The sequence below is a fragment of the Coffea arabica genome, chromosome 9c (genome assembly GCF_036785885.1).
Source record: "Coffea arabica cultivar ET-39 chromosome 9c, Coffea Arabica ET-39 HiFi, whole genome shotgun sequence".
In the NCBI taxonomy this organism is placed as follows: domain Eukaryota; kingdom Viridiplantae; phylum Streptophyta; class Magnoliopsida; order Gentianales; family Rubiaceae; genus Coffea; species Coffea arabica.
The window spans coordinates 13,614,153-13,634,140 of NC_092326.1; positions in this window are offsets into that span (position 1 = coordinate 13,614,153).

The following is a 19,988-nucleotide window of genomic DNA, read 5'->3' on the forward strand; positions in this document are numbered from 1 at the left end:
TCTTAAGGGTACATTCTGTCCGAATTTTTAGGTACTAGATAGAGGCTGAATTGGCCTTATCTCAAAACATGAAAGTTGTAGGTAATGACATTTTAAAGGTGCCTACAAAATTTCAGGTCATTTGGATTAGTGTAGAGTGAGATATGACGAAATTACTGTAGCTGTTCTGCTTTGATCAGAATGCGAAAACTGCGATAGTAATTGGCCATTTTGACTGGAATTGGTTTGGATTTTGGAGTTGGTGTCTTCTAATGAAATATAGCTGGATGTCGTAGCTAACTTATACCTTTGGAATTTCGGCATTTGGACTTGTATAGACTGAGTTATAGTAATTACAGTTTTGTGTGATTTGCAAACCTGTTTTGGGAATTCTGGTATAGTATTTTGCATATTTGACCTAGTTGTGTTAGGAACTGGATTGAGTGATCTTCTACATTGTTGTAGCTCTGTTTCTTGGCTTCGAAATGGTGGGTCTTACACCCCCATCCGATAATTGTAGTGAGAGTTGTGCCATTACCGTAAAATGACGTCAAAACTGTATTTTTCCGGGCCAATGCTAGTTACATTTCCGAAATTTCTGGTTTCCTCTATTGTTTGTAAATGTTTATGGAACCTTATTGGGGTCATGTTTGACCTTGGTTTATGACTCGTTATCGAGTCTCATTGTATTTGTTTGCATGTTTTTAGGGCGTGACGGTGGTGCACAACGTTCTTTTGACTAAAGTGTTTGAAACCACATTGTGCTAGTTTGGTGAGTGTACTACTCACTTATGTGCTATTACATGGCTTTGATCTTTGTACTTGAGATGTTGAATGTTGATTGATCCAAGTGAGAGTGTACTTTATCACTTTCACTTATTGTTTCGCATGTTATTGGAAAGTTACATGAAATGTTATATGAAATGTTATATGAAATGAAATACATGACTTCAAATATTATCCATGAGCTCAACCCCATTGGTTATTGATTGAATCGAGCCGGCGAGGGCTTGGTCGTGCCAATTAATGTGCCTTGGGGCAACATCATAGGGAATCTTGTAGTATGAGAGACTCTTGATTCCGGTTTACTCGAGTAATACCACAATGTAAGTGTTTGGATTTCGGGCCCGGTTGAGGAATGTTAGGAGGAAGGGAATGGAAGTTAAGAGGAGTCTACGGTTGGTTACCTTTCAGACATTGACGGAGAGTCAATGAGACCTGATCAAGAATTCAAACGAGGAAAAGGGCTCTTGAGAGCCACCCGTATCCTTTTATCCTCATTATTAATGTGTGGCTTTATTTATTTTGGTAAATTGGACTATTAAGCTTGATGTATCCATGAACTTGGTTGCTTGAGTTGTATTCTCACTGGGCAATTAGCTCACCCCGTTCCTTTTGTTTTCCTTACAGGAATATGACTCTTTTGGAATGAATTTTGATAAATGGTTGCCGAATGAACTAGATGAATGACTCTTTTGTATTGTATATAAAATGGGACCCTAAATGTATCATTAGGGCCGTTTTCACTTTTGTTTTGGCAAACCATATATGTAGTGACTTTTGTATCACTTTTAAACGTCATTTTGGTTTGTAAAGGCTAAATGTTATGTGGTATATGTAATTCGATGTTTGGTTGGGTTCGGACGAGTCGGTTACTATTCATGGCCGACTCCAGATTTCATTTTCTTTTATTTTGGGTTATTTTGCCCTTTTGCCTTATTTGCGCGCGCTATAAGTTCCGGAATGTGAAAGATCGCTCTATACTGCACCGTTAGTCCTGGCGAGAGTTGGGCAGGCAGTCCGCTAACCTCTTTGGTTCGCCTTAGGGGAAGGTGGGGCTGTCACAGGTGGTATCAGAGCCACTTCGCGTGGTCTCTGCGCGGAGTGAGCCTAGGGCCAAGTGGTGTTATGGTCCTGATTTCATGGAGATGTCTAAGTGCTCGTTTGAGCGTAAGTTATGAATGGGGCATGTTATAAGTGTAAAAATCTTTATTATGCAACTTGAGGAAGATAGATATGTATGTCGGGTAGGAATCTATAATATGGATGATTTACGCTTGGGACCGGCCGGCTCGAGTTGTGAATTATCTTAAATGGGATTCTTGCGCCCGGATACGAAAGAGACGAGAGTCTAGGTTAGAAAGAATGGGGCGAACTAGAAATTACGATTCTATGGATGACTTTATATGTACTTGACTGACTGTCCTGTATACATGTTGATACTGTTATGTGTTCTCTGTATATGTGTTATGTGTTTAAATGCACGACGAGGGAGTGGAGTAGTTATTTGTTCTTGTTTACTTGTTCCTGTTTCGGACTGCGAAAAGGAGGGGTTAGGTGCCCATTGCCCATTAACAGTATATTTATTTTGTGACCTAGATCGACTTAGATTGTATGGACGGCACACGTAGTGGACGGGGCCGTGGGCGCGGGAATAGGCAACCTACGCCAGACCGGGGTACTGGAGAAACCTCCTCTGGACCCCATCCTGAACCGAGAGTTGACCCTAATGTACAGATAGCTGCCGCTATGCAGCAAATGACAAACCTGTTGGCACAAGTGGTGCAGCAACAAGGCCAGAATCCAAACCCTAATCCTGGAAACCCTGGAAACCCTGGCAATCATGTTGAGAGCGAAGACAGAGCTCTGGAACGATTTCAAAAGTTTGCCCCACCCAAGTTCATCGGGGGACCTGATCCGGATGTTGCCGAAAGGTGGCTCGAAAAGATGGTCGATATTTTTGCCGCCCTGCACTATACCGAAGAACGGCAGGTGACTTTTGCCGTTTTCCAGCTAGAAGAGGCGGCCCGCTCCTGGTGGAATGTCATTCGGCAAAAATGGGAGAGGGAACAAACGCCCAGGACTTGGGTAAATTTTATGAGGGAGTTTAACGCGAAATTCTTCCCTCCTCTGGTTCAGGAAAGGAAGGAAGATGAGTTCATCCGACTCCGCCAAGGAGCTCAATCGGTGGCGGAATACGAGAGCCAGTTCACCCGCCTGTCCAAATTTGCGCCTGAGTTGATTGTGACGGAGCAACGGCGAGTTAGGCGTTTTATCCAGGGCCTAAACGTGGAGATTCAGAAGGACCTCGCAGTGGCTCAAATCAATGCTTTTAGCGAGGCCGTTGAGAAGGCCCAACGGGTAGAGAGTGCCAGATTGCAAGTAAGAAATTTCCAGGCGAAAAAGCGAGGATTTCCTGGAAATAATTCGGGGCAGGGGAATGAGAGTACCCCTTCCAAGTTTGGGCGAGGAATTGGGGAAGAAAGGGTACCGGGAGTGTCACGAGAGAGCCCGTCACGAGGCAGCCAGTTGGGGAGAGGCCAGAGAGGAGGCTCGGCTTCTGCAGCACGCGGACCTTGCGGGTATTGCGGAAAGTCGAATCATTCTGAAGACAATTGCTGGAAGAAAGGAGGCAAATGTCTGCGTTGTGGAAGCGCAGACCACAAGCTTGCTACCTGCCTACTTATGACGCAAGAAGGAAGGGGAGCTCCAACTATGTCAAAGACCAACACGGGACCGGATAAGGGGAATGGAACGAAACCTAAGGTAGCAGCTCGAGTGTATTCACTGGAGCCACAACAGGTCCCCGATTCTCCTGAGATTGAGGAAGGTACGATTACGGTATTTCTGCGGAAACATTAGTAGATCCCGGTGTTACTCATCCATTTGTCAGTCCCAATTCCGATGGACGAAATAGATATCACGCCTACCTGAAAGTAGTAATCCTTTGGGGAAAATCATCGTTCGAGTCTTGGTATGGTTTGTAAGAATCGCAGGGTTTGGGTAGGAGAGAGAATAGTGTTCGCGAAGAAAAAATCATGGGATAGAAAAGGCTACCTGGGAGGTGGAAAAAACAATACCCTGAGCTATTTGTGAACCATGGTGAGAAATTTCGAGGACGAAATTCTTTTAAGGGGGAGAGAGTGTGAGAACCCGTAATTTTCATTTTCTAAGTTTATTATTTTTCATGACTTGTTTTCTGCATTTTCGTGATTCGAAAATTTTTCTAGATAAATTTAAGGAGCAGATATAATTTTTAGATGATTTTTCTAGTATCGAATAGATTTTGAGAAATTAAGAGCAGATACCGGACGTGGGACCCACTAGTGCGAAAAGTCCGGAAAAATTCGGCCAACTAGATTAAGTTTTGGATACTGGAATTATTTTATCGGGTGTTAAGAGATAATTAGAGGAAGCTATTTGGATTGATGTGAGAGGGAACAAAGTGATAGACTTGCATTAAATTGGGTGACAAGTGTCACCATTTGATTGGGTTACCTTTAAGACTACTATTCCATGTCTTACCATTGACCAAATAAATCACAAAATTAACCAAAAATTGCACCATTTTCTCCTCTCAAGTGCCGGCCCTCTCTCTCAAAGGAAGAAAGAAAACCTCTTCAAGTTTTGGCTTCAATCTTGCTTCAATCATCAAAACCAACCATCCAACCTTGATTTTTCTCCATAAAACACCTTCAAGTAGTGGTGGTGAGTTGTTGTGTGAAGTTATTTGGAAGGTTAAGGTGACCCATAGCTCTTTCTCTCTTGTTTTAAAGGTAAGTTGTGAAGAACCACCCTCCTTCTTTAATTGATGCTCAAATCATGCTTAGTGGAAGTAGAAGATGCAAGTTTATGGATTAATTCTTGATTTGTGGTTGAATTGATGACTTTTTATTATTTTTGGGGAATTTTCTGTTTTAATTCAAGCATGATGGTGTGGCTATCTATGATGTATGGAAATGATCTATAATGACTTAAGGAGGTGGGAAAAGTGATTAATTGCAACCAATTTCTGTTTTGGAAGAAAATTGGAAAATCTAGGGTTCTTAAGGGTACATTCTGTCCGAATTTTTAGGTACTAGATAGAGGCTGAATTGGCCTTAGCTCAAAACATGAAAGTTGTAGGTAATGACATTTTAAAGGTGCCTACAAAATTTCAGGTCATTTGGATTAGTGTAGAGTGAGATATGACGAAATTACTGTAGCTGTTCTGCTTTGATCAGAATGCGAAAACTGCGATAGTAATTGGCCATTTTGACTGGAATTGGTTTGGATTTTGGAGTTGGTGTCTTCTAATGAAATATAGCTGGATGTCTTAGCTAACTTATACCTTTGGAATTTCGGCATTTGGACTTGTATAGACTGAGTTATAGTAATTACAGTTTTGTGTGATTTGCAAACCTGTTTTGGGAATTCTGGTATAGTATTTTGCATATTTGACCTAGTTGTGTTAGGAACTGGATTGAGTGATCTTCTACATTGTTGTAGCTCTGTTTCTTGGCTTCGAAATGGTGGGTCTTACACCCCCATCCGATAATTGTAGTGAGAGTTGTGCCATTACCGTAAAATGACGTCAAAACTGTATTTTTCCGGGCCAATGCTAGTTACATTTCCGAAATTTCTGGTTTCCTCTATTGTTTGTAAATGTTTATGGAACCTTATTGGGGTCATGTTTGGCCTTGGTTTATGACTCGTTATCGAGTCTCATTGTATTTGTTTGCATGTTTTTAGGGCGTGACGGTGGTGCACAACGTTCTTTTGACTAAAGTGTTTGAAACCACATTGTGCTAGCTTGGTGAGTGTACTACTCACTTATGTGCTATTACATGGCTTTGATCTTTGTACTTGAGATGTTGAATGTTGATTGATCCAAGTGAGAGTGTACTTTATCACTTTCACTTATTGTTTCGCATGTTATTGGAAAGTTACATGAAATGTTATATGAAATGTTATATGAAATGAAATACATGACTTCAAATATTATCCATGAGCTCAACCCCATTGGTTATTGATTGAATCGAGCCGGCGAGGGCTTGGTCGTGCCAATTAATGTGCCTTGGGGCAACATCATAGGGAATCTTGTAGTATGAGAGACTCTTGATTCCGGTTTACTCGAGTAATACCACAATGTAAGTGTTTGGATTTCGGGCCCGGTTGAGGAATGTTAGGAGGAAGGGAATGGAAGTTAAGAGGAGTCTACGGTTGGTTACCTTTCAGACATTGACGGAGAGTCAATGAGACCTGATCAAGAATTCAAACGAGGAAAAGGGCTCTTGAGAGCCACCCGTATCCTTTTATCCTCATTATTAATGTGTGGCTTTATTTATTTTGGTAAATTGGACTATTAAGCTTGATGTATCCATGAACTTGGTTGCTTGAGTTGTATTCTCACTGGGCAATTAGCTCACCCCGTTCCTTTTGTTTTCCTTACAGGAATATGACTCTTTTGGAATGAATTTTGATAAATGGTTGCCGAATGAACTAGATGAATGACTCTTTTGTATTGTATATAAAATGGGACCCTAAATGTATCATTAGGGCCGTTTTCACTTTTGTTTTGGCAAACCATATATGTAGTGACTTTTGTATCACTTTTAAACGTCATTTTGGTTTGTAAAGGCTAAATGTTATGTGGTATATGTAATTCGATGTTTGGTTGGGTTCGGACGAGTCGGTTACTATTCATGGCCGACTCCAGATTTCATTTTCTTTTATTTTGGGTTATTTTGCCCTTTTGCCTTATTTGCGCGCGCTATAAGTTCCGGAATGTGAAAGATCGCTCTATACTGCACCGTTAGTCCTGGCGAGAGTTGGGCAGGCAGTCCGCTAACCTCTTTGGTTCGCCTTAGGGGAAGGTGGGGCTGTCACAGGTGGTATCAGAGCCACTTCGCGTGGTCTCTGCGCGGAGTGAGCCTAGGGCCAAGTGGTGTTATGGTCCTGATTTCATGGAGATGTCTAAGTGCTCGTTTGAGCGTAAGTTATGAATGGGGCATGTTATAAGTGTAAAAATCTTTATTATGCAACTTGAGGAAGATAGATATGTATGTCGGGTAGGAATCTATAATATGGATGATTTACGCTTGGGACCGGCCGGCTCGAGTTGTGAATTATCTTAAATGGGATTCTTGCGCCCGGATACGAAAGAGACGAGAGTCTAGGTTAGAAAGAATGGGGCGAACTAGAAATTACGATTCTATGGATGACTTTATATGTACTTGACTGACTGTCCTGTATACATGTTGATACTGTTATGTGTTCTCTGTATATGTGTTATGTGTTTAAATGCACGACGAGGGAGTGGAGTAGTTATTTGTTCTTGTTTACTTGTTCCTGTTTCGGACTGCGAAAAGGAGGGGTTAGGTGCCCATTGCCCATTAACAGTATATTTATTTTGTGACCTAGATCGACTTAGATTGTATGGACGGCACACGTAGTGGACGGGGCCGTGGGCGCGGGAATAGGCAACCTACGCCAGACCGGGGTACTGGAGAAACCTCCTCTGGACCCCATCCTGAACCGAGAGTTGACCCTAATGTACAGATAGCTGCCGCTATGCAGCAAATGACAAACCTGTTGGCACAAGTGGTGCAGCAACAAGGCCAGAATCCAAACCCTAATCCTGGAAACCCTGGAAACCCTGGCAATCATGTTGAGAGCGAAGACAGAGCTCTGGAACGATTTCAAAAGTTTGCCCCACCCAAGTTCATCGGGGGACCTGATCCGGATGTTGCCGAAAGGTGGCTCGAAAAGATGGTCGATATTTTTGCCGCCCTGCACTATACCGAAGAACGGCAGGTGACTTTTGCCGTTTTCCAGCTAGAAGAGGCGGCCCGCTCCTGGTGGAATGTCATTCGGCAAAAATGGGAGAGGGAACAAACGCCCAGGACTTGGGTAAATTTTATGAGGGAGTTTAACGCGAAATTCTTCCCTCCTCTGGTTCAGGAAAGGAAGGAAGATGAGTTCATCCGACTCCGCCAAGGAGCTCAATCGGTGGCGGAATACGAGAGCCAGTTCACCCGCCTGTCCAAATTTGCGCCTGAGTTGATTGTGACGGAGCAACGGCGAGTTAGGCGTTTTATCCAGGGCCTAAACGTGGAGATTCAGAAGGACCTCGCAGTGGCTCAAATCAATGCTTTTAGCGAGGCCGTTGAGAAGGCCCAACGGGTAGAGAGTGCCAGATTGCAAGTAAGAAATTTCCAGGCGAAAAAGCGAGGATTTCCTGGAAATAATTCGGGGCAGGGGAATGAGAGTACCCCTTCCAAGTTTGGGCGAGGAATTGGGGAAGAAAGGGTACCGGGAGTGTCACGAGAGAGCCCGTCACGAGGCAGCCAGTTGGGGAGAGGCCAGAGAGGAGGCTCGGCTTCTGCAGCACGCGGACCTTGCGGGTATTGCGGAAAGTCGAATCATTCTGAAGACAATTGCTGGAAGAAAGGAGGCAAATGTCTGCGTTGTGGAAGCGCAGACCACAAGCTTGCTACCTGCCTACTTATGACGCAAGAAGGAAGGGGAGCTCCAACTATGTCAAAGACCAACACGGGACCGGATAAGGGGAATGGAACGAAACCTAAGGTAGCAGCTCGAGTGTATTCACTGGAGCCACAACAGGTCCCCGATTCTCCTGAGATTGAGGAAGGTACGATTACGGTATTTCTGCGGAAACATTAGTAGATCCCGGTGTTACTCATCCATTTGTCAGTCCCAATTCCGATGGACGAAATAGATATCACGCCTACCTGAAAGTAGTAATCCTTTGGGGAAAATCATCGTTCGAGTCTTGGTATGGTTTGTAAGAATCGCAGGGTTTGGGTAGGAGAGAGAATAGTGTTCGCGAAGAAAAAATCATGGGATAGAAAAGGTTACCTGGGAGGTGGAAAAAACAATACCCTGAGCTATTTGTGAACCACGGTGAGAAATTTCGAGGACGAAATTCTTTTAAGGGGGAGAGAGTGTGAGAACCCGTAATTTTCATTTTCTAAGTTTATTATTTTTCATGACTTGTTTTCTGCATTTTCGTGATTCGAAAATTTTTCTAGATAAATTTAAGGAGCAGATATAATTTTTAGATGATTTTTCTAGTATCGAATAGATTTTGAGAAATTAAGAGCAGATACCGGACGTGGGACCCACTAGTGCGAAAAGTCCGGAAAAATTCGGCCAACTAGATTAAGTTTTGGATACTGGAATTATTTTATCGGGTGTTAAGAGATAATTAGAGGAAGCTATTTGGATTGATGTGAGAGGGAACAAAGTGATAGACTTGCATTAAATTGGGTGACAAGTGTCACCATTTGATTGGGTTACCTTTAAGACTACTATTCCATGTCTTACCATTGACCAAATAAATCACAAAATTAACCAAAAATTGCACCATTTTCTCCTCTCAAGTGCCGGCCCTCTCTCTCAAAGGAAGAAAGAAAACCTCTTCAAGTTTTGGCTTCAATCTTGCTTCAATCATCAAAACCAACCATCCAACCTTGATTTTTCTCCATAAAACACCTTCAAGTAGTGGTGGTGAGTTGTTGTGTGAAGTTATTTGGAAGGTTAAGGTGACCCATAGCTCTTTCTCTCTTGTTTTAAAGGTAAGTTGTGAAGAACCACCCTCCTTCTTTAATTGATGCTCAAATCATGCTTAGTGGAAGTAGAAGATGCAAGTTTATGGATTAATTCTTGATTTGTGGTTGAATTGATGACTTTTTATTATTTTTGGGGAATTTTCTGTTTTAATTCAAGCATGATGGTGTGGCTATCTATGATGTATGTAAATGATCTATAATGACTTAAGGAGGTGGGAAAAGTGATTAATTGCAACCAATTTCTGTCTTGGAAGAAAATTGGAAAATCTAGGGTTCTTAAGGGTACATTCTGTCCGAATTTTTAGGTACTAGATAGAGGCCGAATTGGCCTTAGCTCAAAACATGAAAGTTGTAGGTAATGACATTTTAAAGGTGCCTACAAAATTTCAGGTCATTTGGATTAGTGTAGAGTGAGATATGACGAAATTACTGTAGCTGTTCTGCTTTGATCAGAATGCGAAAACTGCGATAGTAATTGGCCATTTTGACTGGAATTGGTTTGGATTTTGGAGTTGGTGTCTTCTAATGAAATATAGCTGGATGTCTTAGCTAACTTATACCTTTGGAATTTCGGCATTTGGACTTGTATAGACTGAGTTATAGTAATTACAGCTTTGTGTGATTTGCAAACCTGTTTTGGGAATTCTGGTATAGTATTTTGCATATTTGACCTAGTTGTGTTAGGAACTGGATTGAGTGATCTTCTACATTGTTGTAGCTCTGTTTCTTGGCTTCGAAATGGTGGGTCTTACACCCCCATCCGATAATTGTAGTGAGAGTTGTACCATTACCGTAAAATGACGTCAAAACTGTATTTTTCCGGGCCAATGCTAGTTACATTTCCGAAATTTCTGGTTTCCTCTATTGTTTGTAAATGTTTATGGAACCTTATTGGGGTCATGTTTGGCCTTGGTTTATGACTCGTTATCGAGTCTCATTGTATTTGTTTGCATGTTTTTAGGGCGTGACGGTGGTGCACAACGTTCTTTTGACTAAAGTGTTTGAAACCACATTGTGCTAGCTTGGTGAGTGTACTACTCACTTATGTGCTATTACATGGCTTTGATCTTTGTACTTGAGATGTTGAATGTTGATTGATCCAAGTGAGAGTGTACTTTATCACTTTCACTTATTGTTTCGCATGTTATTGGAAAGTTACATGAAATGTTATATGAAATGTTATATGAAATGAAATACATGACTTCAAATATTATCCATGAGCTCAACCCCATTGGTTATTGATTGAATCGAGCCGGCGAGGGCTTGGTCGTGCCAATTAATGTGCCTTGGGGCAACATCATAGGGAATCTTGTAGTATGAGAGACTCTTGATTCCGGTTTACTCGAGTAATACCACAATGTAAGTGTTTGGATTTCGGGCCCGGTTGAGGAATGTTAGGAGGAAGGGAATGGAAGTTAAGAGGAGTCTACGGTTGGTTACCTTTCAGACATTGACGGAGAGTCAATGAGACCTGATCAAGAATTCAAACGAGGAAAAGGGCTCTTGAGAGCCACCCGTATCCTTTTATCCTCATTATTAATGTGTGGCTTTATTTATTTTGGTAAATTGGACTATTAAGCTTGATGTATCCATGAACTTGGTTGCTTGAGTTGTATTCTCACTGGGCAATTAGCTCACCCCGTTCCTTTTGTTTTCCTTACAGGAATATGACTCTTTTGGAATGAATTTTGATAAATGGTTGCCGAATGAACTAGATGAATGACTCTTTTGTATTGTATATAAAATGGGACCCTAAATGTATCATTAGGGCCGTTTTCACTTTTGTTTTGGCAAACCATATATGTAGTGACTTTTGTATCACTTTTAAACGTCATTTTGGTTTGTAAAGGCTAAATGTTATGTGGTATATGTAATTCGATGTTTGGTTGGGTTCGGACGAGTCGGTTACTATTCATGGCCGACTCCAGATTTCATTTTCTTTTATTTTTGGTTATTTTGCCCTTTTGCCTTATTTGCGCGCGCTATAAGTTCCGGAATGTGAAAGATCGCTCTATACTGCACCGTTAGTCCTGGCGAGAGTTGGGCAGGCAGTCCGCTAACCTCTTTGGTTCGCCTTAGGGGAAGGTGGGGCTGTCACATGAGGTGAGTTGGATAAACAAGTTCCCTTTTGTTCTAATATTGGTTAATTAGTGGTTGTGGTGGTTAAGTATGTTGTATTGTGGAGTATTTCATGGGTTAAAGGAATTTATGGTGAATTTCTGATTTATTAGGGGATTTTTTGATTTTATATTATAATCATGGATTAGTCTTGAATTGATGGATTGTTATGGTGTTAAATGGACTCTTTATACGTTAATTGCAGTTGTTTGAGGAAAATTTCCGCTTGTGGTGTGAATTTCCGGTTATAGGGTTTTGAATTCGGGGGTTTTCTCATGGATTGGTTATTAGGCTTCTAATTGGCTTGATTGAGAGGTATTGTAGCCCTAATTGGATATGTTTTATCGGTTACGAACTGTATGTGCAATTGTGGTTAATTGCTATATGATTGGGTATTTGATTGTAGGTTGGACAAATAAAGAAAGTAAGGGGAAATGTTGTCCGAACTTTAAGAGTGTCTGATTGCTTTGAGTTTGAATTGAAGGGCTTGGATTTGCTCGAGGAATTGTCTATAATGCAAGAGGATTATGAGCCATGGTGGTGAGTGACCTCAAACTATTTCGAAAGCTATTTATGAACCGTTTCTTGCATTATTTACTCTATTGCATATCATGCGTGCTTGCATGTGAGTTCATGACATGATTTGGCTTCAATGAGTTCTTGGGGATTCTTGTGCTAAACACCAACGTCTCCACCACTTGTTATGTTCATCTGGAGCTCAAAAAGGGGCTCCCTCTCACTGTTCAACGTTAACTGATCTATTTGAGCGTTGGGTGTTTAAGTGCGATGATTTCACTGGGTCACCAGAGCAAAAATACGTACATTTGATCTCGGAATCATAACATCATCGAAATGCATTATTGTGAAATATATTTGATCACTGATTTTACTGGTTACTCACTGAGCTTCTAGCTCACCCCAAAATTTTTTTATTCCCCTCCACAGGTGTGACAACCCTGCCTTACCCTAAGGTGAACCAAAGGGTTCGGCGGACTGCCTGCCCAACTCTCGCCAGGACTAAAGGAACAGATTAGAGCTATCTGTTTCATTCCGAAACTTACAAACGCGCGTAAACAAATTAAAATGGTAAAATAACCCAAAATAAAATAAAATGAAATCCGGAGTCTGCCATGAATAGTAACCGACCCGTCAGAACCCAACCAAATACCAAGCAAACATTCACATCTTGAAACTTAGCATTTACAAGCCCAAAGTGGCATACAAAAGTATTCAAAAGTGGATACATGTCTAGTTTGCCAAATCAAAAGGAAACAGTCCCCAAAAGTACATTTAGGATTTTAATACATGAGCTATACAAAAGATATGTTCAACTAGCTCAATTTGGCAGCCATTTGTCAAATCCAGACCAAAAGTGTTTATTTTCCTGTAAGGAAAACAAAAGGAATAGAAAGGGGTGAGCTTGCGCTCAATGAGGTACCAAACAGATAGCAATAAAATCATGGCATTTCACGTTTAGTAACTCAAGTACACATGCCAGATGTAAAGCAAAGGAACCAATGATTCAAATCAGAAGGATACGGGTGGCTCTCAGGAGCCAAATTTCCAGCGCAGTACTTGATCCAAACTGGTTGACTCTCCGTCAACGTATATAGAACCAACGCGTCCATAGACCCCTCTTTACACCGAATTCCGTCCACCAAACACCCCTTTACCGGGCCCGCTCACCGTAACCGAACAGAAATGGTAATACTCGAGTATACCGGAATCAAGGGTCTCAATACCCAGAGATCCCAAAACAGACTACCGTGGTTCGTTATCTAATCGTCCAGGCCCTTGCCGGCCCGACTCGAATAACTTAGCCACAGGATTTGAGCTCATAGGTCACAGAAAGGTCGTTGGTTACAAGTTTCCAAATGACGTCCGAATACATACAGATACAGATACAGATACAGATATCAGATACAGATACAGATTCAGATTGACACCAAAATTGGCATATGAACAGACAAGAGAACGCGTGTGATAAAGTACACCCTCGTCTCAAACAAATTAAACAGATTGCAGAGCAGAAATCAAGTTAAACAGCAATGGAGGGGAGTGGTACACTCACCGGCTCAACTTCAAAAGTTTTTACTTCAGATTGGCCTTAATCGCCAAGAAACCCTAAAATAACCAAAATAAACCAATTGAAGGTTTCACATCCATAATCGAGTAAACAAAATGCACATGAGTCTCGACTACTAGTCGTATGCCTCGCCAAATAATCACTAATGCAAGGGTACAAAACATAATTTTTGGGAACAAAAAGATAGCATAAAGACCTAGGTTCAACAACCCAAAAGCCCTTTTTATTTCTACCAAAAGGCAAATCCAACTTAAAAGAACCAAACGGCCTAGAAAATCGGGCAGCACTTCCCCTAAATTTCTTACTTTTCCAGCCATTAAGGCCTCATTACTTTCTCGAATCAGTCCCAACATCTCACACAAAATTCACCTCATTTCCAAAAGCCATTCACTAGGCTCAAAGTAAAAGTTAACTAGGAAATGACCGGAATAAAAGTAAGCCTTAAAACATACAGACAAGTACAATGAGACTCGATAACTAAACATAAATCAATGCCAAATATGACCCTAATAGGGTTCCATAAGCATATACAATCATTAGAGAAAACCAGAAAATTCGGAAATGCAATTAGCTTTGGCCCTAAAAAAAATAGTTTTTGACTTCTTTTTGCGGTAATGGCACCAAATGCCCTATGATTATCGGATGAAGGTGTAAGATCCACCATTTCGAAGCTAAAAGATAGGGCTACAACATCACAGAAGGTCACTCAACCCAGTTTTGAGTGCAAACAGGTCAAAAATGCAAGATACTACATCAAAACATAAAACAAATTCACCAAAACGCATTCTAGCGGAAATATCATAACTCAGGCTCTACAAGTCCAAATCCAGAAATTCCAAAACCAGTTGAAAGCTGAGAAACAGGGATAAATTTCATAAGAAGGCCTCAACAACTTATTCGGAAGCAATCCAGACCAAAACAACCAATTACAGAAGCAAATCCCAATTTCGGGTAAAACCAGAACAGCAATAGTAATTTCGAGTTATCTCATTCTACACTACTCTGATTAACCTGAAATTTTGTAGGCGCCTATAAAATATCATTCCCTACAACTTTCATGTTTTGATTTAAGGCCAATTCAGCCTCTATCTATGACCTAAAATTTCGGACAGAATGAAGAACCAAGGAACCCTAATTTTCCAGATTTCTTCCAAAACAGAAATTACTTGCAATCTTCCACTTTTTCCACCTTCTAGAATCATTATATACCAATTCCAATCATCATATATAGCCACACAATCATGTTCACATTAAAACAGAAAAAACCCCAAAAATTACAAAAGTTCATCAATTCAACCAAAAATCACAATATAATCCATAAAGTGGCACCTTATACCACCACTAAGCATCAATTAAGCATCATTAGAGAGAGGAGAGTGGTACTTCATGACTTACCTTTAAAACAAGAGAGAGAGAGCTATGGGTCTGTGACGGCCCCACCTCCCCCTAAGGCGAACCAGAGGGTTCGGCGGGTCGCCTGCCCAGCTCTCGCCGGGACTCAGTCGTTCACTACATTCCTCAAATAAATTACAATATAAATCTCAAATATACATCCAAGTCTCCAATAATTACATGTCATAAGCGAAGCGGAAACAATTCCCAACTATACATAAAATGATTCCAAATCCAAATTGTACAAAATATAGGCCATCCATTCACGTGAATAAGTACTACAAGTCCTTCCTTCGCCTTGAGCCCTGTGGAGGGAAATAAAATATTTTTGGGGTGAGCTAAAAGCTCAGCGAGTAACCAGAAAAATCAGTAATCAAATCGGTTTCACAATAGTTCATTTCAATGATGTCATAAATCAAATGATAAGTCCAGAAACAACTACAACATTTGCAAAACAGTAAATATGGAGTATCAATAATTCAAGAAACATTTACAATGGAAAGCGATAGTAACATTCATGAAAAAGATACGTTCGTTCTCCTGACATTTCCTCCTTCCTTCAAACTTTTGAAAAATGCATTTTCGTTTCTTTTATAAATAAATGCCTCGCTCATTTGGTCATTCATTTCATTAACCAGACTCCACCAACCTCCACCAACCTACAAAGGTAATACTCGAGTATACCAAACGTTCACCCAAATCCCTAATCGCCCGACCGAGACCGTTTCTGGCTCGAGACGACCGGTAACAAGGGGCAATGGCCAGTTCAGCCCAAAAGGCTTACATCATGCGTAACTAGCATTTCAATAATTAAATCCTTGAAAATTGCGCAGTTATTTAGGTCGAGTGCGATAAGGTACACACTCGCCTAGAAAGCTCGTTTTGGAAATCATTCAAAACACTTAACACGTTATCAATCAATAATACAAGTCATGAAGTCAAGAAAATATAGCAAATAAGGAACACTCATATGCAAGCACGCATGATATGCAAGAAAACAGTTCAAAAGTAACTTTGGAAACAGTTTAAAGGTAAATAATGCAGGAAACGGTTCATAAATAATTTCAGAAATAGTTTGAGGTCACTCACTTCAATGGCTCAGAAATCATCCATCATATAACATTGCCTTGCTCAAATCCAAGTCTTAGATCACAAACTCAAAGCAATCAAACCCTTTAAAACTTCGGACAGCACTTCCCCTAAATTTGCTTACTTTCCCAGCCATCATGGCTTCATTATATCTTCAGCCAGTCCCAAAGGTACACACACAACAACAAGTTCATCCAATAGCCATTCAGCAAGCTCCTAGTAATACGAGTACAATTCAAGCTAGGGAAAAGTTCGGAAATGAAAGTTAAGCTCAAAACCAAAAAAACAGGTTTTGACGTCATTTTACGGTTATGGTACCAAAGGCACTACAATTATCGGATGAAGGTACAAGACCCACCGTTTCGAAGCTAAGAGATAGGGCTACAATATTACAGAAGGTCACTCAACCCAGTTTCTAGTGTAACCAGGTCAAAAACACAAGAAACTACACCAGAATCACAAAAACAGCTTCACAGAACGCATTCTAGCGGAAACATCATAACTCAGGCTCTCCAAGTCCAAATCCAGAAATTCCAAAACCAACTGATAGCTAAGAAACAGGGCTAAATTTCATCAGAAGGCCTCAACAACTAATTCGGAAGCAATCCTGACCAAAACAACCAATTACAGGCGCAATTCTTACATTCGGGTAAAACCAGAACAGCAATAGTAATTTCGACTTTTCTCAAGCTACGCTACTCTGATTGACCTGAAATTTTGTAGGCACCTCTAAAATGTCATTACCTACAACTTTCATGTTTTAAGCCAAAGCCAATTCGGCCTCTGACTAGGAGCTAAAAATTCAGACAGAATGCTCCCTCAAGAACCCTAATTTTCTGAAATTTCTTCCAAAACAGAAATTGATTGCAATTGACCACTTTTTCCACCTCATAGAGTCCTTAAACATCATTTCCAATCATCATATATCACCACACAACCATGCTTATATTAAAACAGAAAAATCCCCAAAAATAATAAAACTTCATCACTTCAACCACAAATCAAGAAATAATCCATAATATTGCATCTCATACCACCACCAATCATGAATTGAACATCATTAGAGGAAGGAGAGGGGTCCTTCACAACTCACCTTAGCAATAGAAGAGAGAGAACAACTAGGCACCTTGTTTTTGAGAAATTAAGAGCGTATTTTGAACGTGGGACCCGCTAGTGCGGTAAATGCATTATATTTTTGACAACTTGTAGGAATTTTGTATTGAGTGATATTATTTTACAAGGTGTTAAGATATTTGTCTTGGAGAGACAAGAAGATAATCTCAAGCTTAAAGGGTGACAAGTGTCACCTTGTTATTGAAGGTTGGACTTTGACATTTGACCATCTTACTACCTTTACCAAATAAGTACCAAATTGATCCAAAATTACCTTCATTCTTCATCATCTTGGCTGAGCTTCACAAGGAGAAAATAAAGGAAAGCTTTCATCTTACTTCTTCATTTCTTGCTCCAATCAAACAATTTAACCGATTAAACTTGGATTTCCTCCATAAAACCTCTTAGTTTAGTGGTATTAAGGTTGGTTGTGAAGTGGTTTGGAAGACCAAGGTGCTAAGTTGCTTCCTTTCTTGAGTTGGTAAGGTGAGTAGCTAAGGAACCTCTCTTTTCTTCTCAATCATGTTTAATTAGTGGCTTATGTGAGTTAAAGAGATGGTTTGATGGATTATATCTTGATTTTGGTTGAATTGGTGAAGTTTTATAATTATTGGGGATTTTTCTGTTTTCATATGGATATGATTATGGGGTCATGTATGATGATTGGAAATGATGTTTAAGGACTCTATGAGGTGGAAAAAGTGGTCAATTGCAATCAATTTCTGTTTTGGAAGAAATTTCAGAAAACTAGGTTTTGTGAAGAAACATTCTGCCCGAATTTTTAGCTCCTAGTTAGAGGCCGAATTGGCCTTGGCTTAAAACATGAAAGTTGTATGGAATGACATTTTAGAGGTGCTTACAAAATTTCAGGTCAATCGCAGTAGCGTAGCTTGAGAAAAGTCGAAATTACGCTTGCTGTCCTGGTTTTACCCGAATTTGGGAATTGCTTCTGTAATTGATTGTTTTGGTCAGGAATGCTTCCGAATTGGTTGTTGAGGTCTTCTGATGAATTGAATCCGTGTTTCTTAGCTTTCTGCTGGTTTTGGAATTTCTGGATTTGAACTTGTAGAGCCTGAGTTATGATGTTTCCGCTAGAATGCGTTTTGGTAAATCTGTTTTACGTTTTTGATGTGGTATCTTGCATTTTTGACCTGTTTACACTCAAAACTAGGTTGAGTGACCTTCTGTGATATTGTAGCCCTGTCTCTTAGCTTCGAAACGGTGGGTCTTATACCTTCATCCGACAATCGTAACGCCTTTGGTACCATTACCGTAAAATGACGTCAAAACTGTTTTTTTGGTTTTGAGCTTAACTTTCATTTCCGGACTTTTCCCTAGCTTGACTTGTACTAGTACTACTTGGAGCTTACTGAATGACTATTGGATGAACTTGTTGTTGTGTGTGTACCTTTGGGACTGGCTGAGGAAATAATGAAGCCATGATGGCTGGAAAAGTTAGCAAATTCAGGGGAAGTGCTGTCCGAACTTTGAAGGGACTTGTTTGCATTGAGTTTGTGATATAAGACTTGGATTTGAGCAAGGCAATATTATATGATGGATGATTTCTGAGCCATGGAGGTGAGTGACCCTAAACTGTTTCCAAAGTTACTTATGAACCGTTTCTTGCACTATTTACTTGATTGCATATCATGAGTGCTTGCATGTGGCCCATGACATGTTTTGGCTTAAATGAGTACTTAGAATTCGTGTGCTGAACACCAACGTCTCCACCTCTGTGTACTGTTCATCTGGAGCAAATGGCTCCCCCTCTGACTGTTTACTGTTAAATGTTTGTTTGGAGCGTTGGGTGTTTAAGTACAACGATTTCACTGGCTCACGAGAGCAATAAATGTACATTTGATCTTAGAATCATGACATCACTGAAATGAACGACTGTGAAACTGATTTGCTTACCGATTTTATTGGTTACTCGCTGAGCTTTTAGCTCACCCCCAAAATGTTTTATTCCCCTCCACAGGGCTCGAGACGAAGGAAGTGCTTGTAGCACGTATTCATGTGACCGGATGGATTATCTCATATATGGTTTGAGTTTTGGATTTCATCTTGTGTAATAGTTGTTATTAGGGATTGTATGAACGTTTGGACTTAAGTGGGTTCGTGATATGTAATTCTTGGAGAATTTGATGCATATTTGATTTTTATATTGTAATTTAATTGAGGACTGTAGTGAACGACTGAGTCCCGGCGAGAGCTGGGCAGGCGACCCGCCGAACCCTTTGGTACGCCCTAGGGGGAGGTGGGGCCGTCACAGAAACAATTCCCAACTATACATAAAATGATTCCAAATCCAAATTGTACAAAATATAGGCCATCTATTCACGTGAATAAGTACTACAAGTCCTTCCTTCGCCTTGAGCCCTGTGGAGGGGAATAAAATATTTTTGGGGTGAGCTAAAAGCTCAGCGAGTAACCAGAAAAATCAGTAATCAAATCGGTTTCACAATAGTTCATTTCAATGATGTCATAAATCAAATGATAAGTCCAGAAACAACTACAACATTTGCAAAACAGTAAATATGGAGTATCAATAATTCAAGAAACATTTACAATGGAAAGCGATAGTAACATTCATGAAAAAGATACGTTCGTTCTCCTGACATTTCCTCCTTCCTTCAAACTTTTGAAAAATGCATTTTCGTTTCTTTTATAAATAAATGCCTCGCTCATTTGGTCATTCATTTCATTCACCAGACTCCACCAACCTACACCAACCTACAAAGGTAATACTCGAGTATACCAAACGTTCACCCAAGTCCCTAATCGCCCGACCGAGACCGTTTCTGACTTGAGACGACCGGTAACAAGGGGCAATGGCCAGTTCAGCCCAAAAGGCTTAC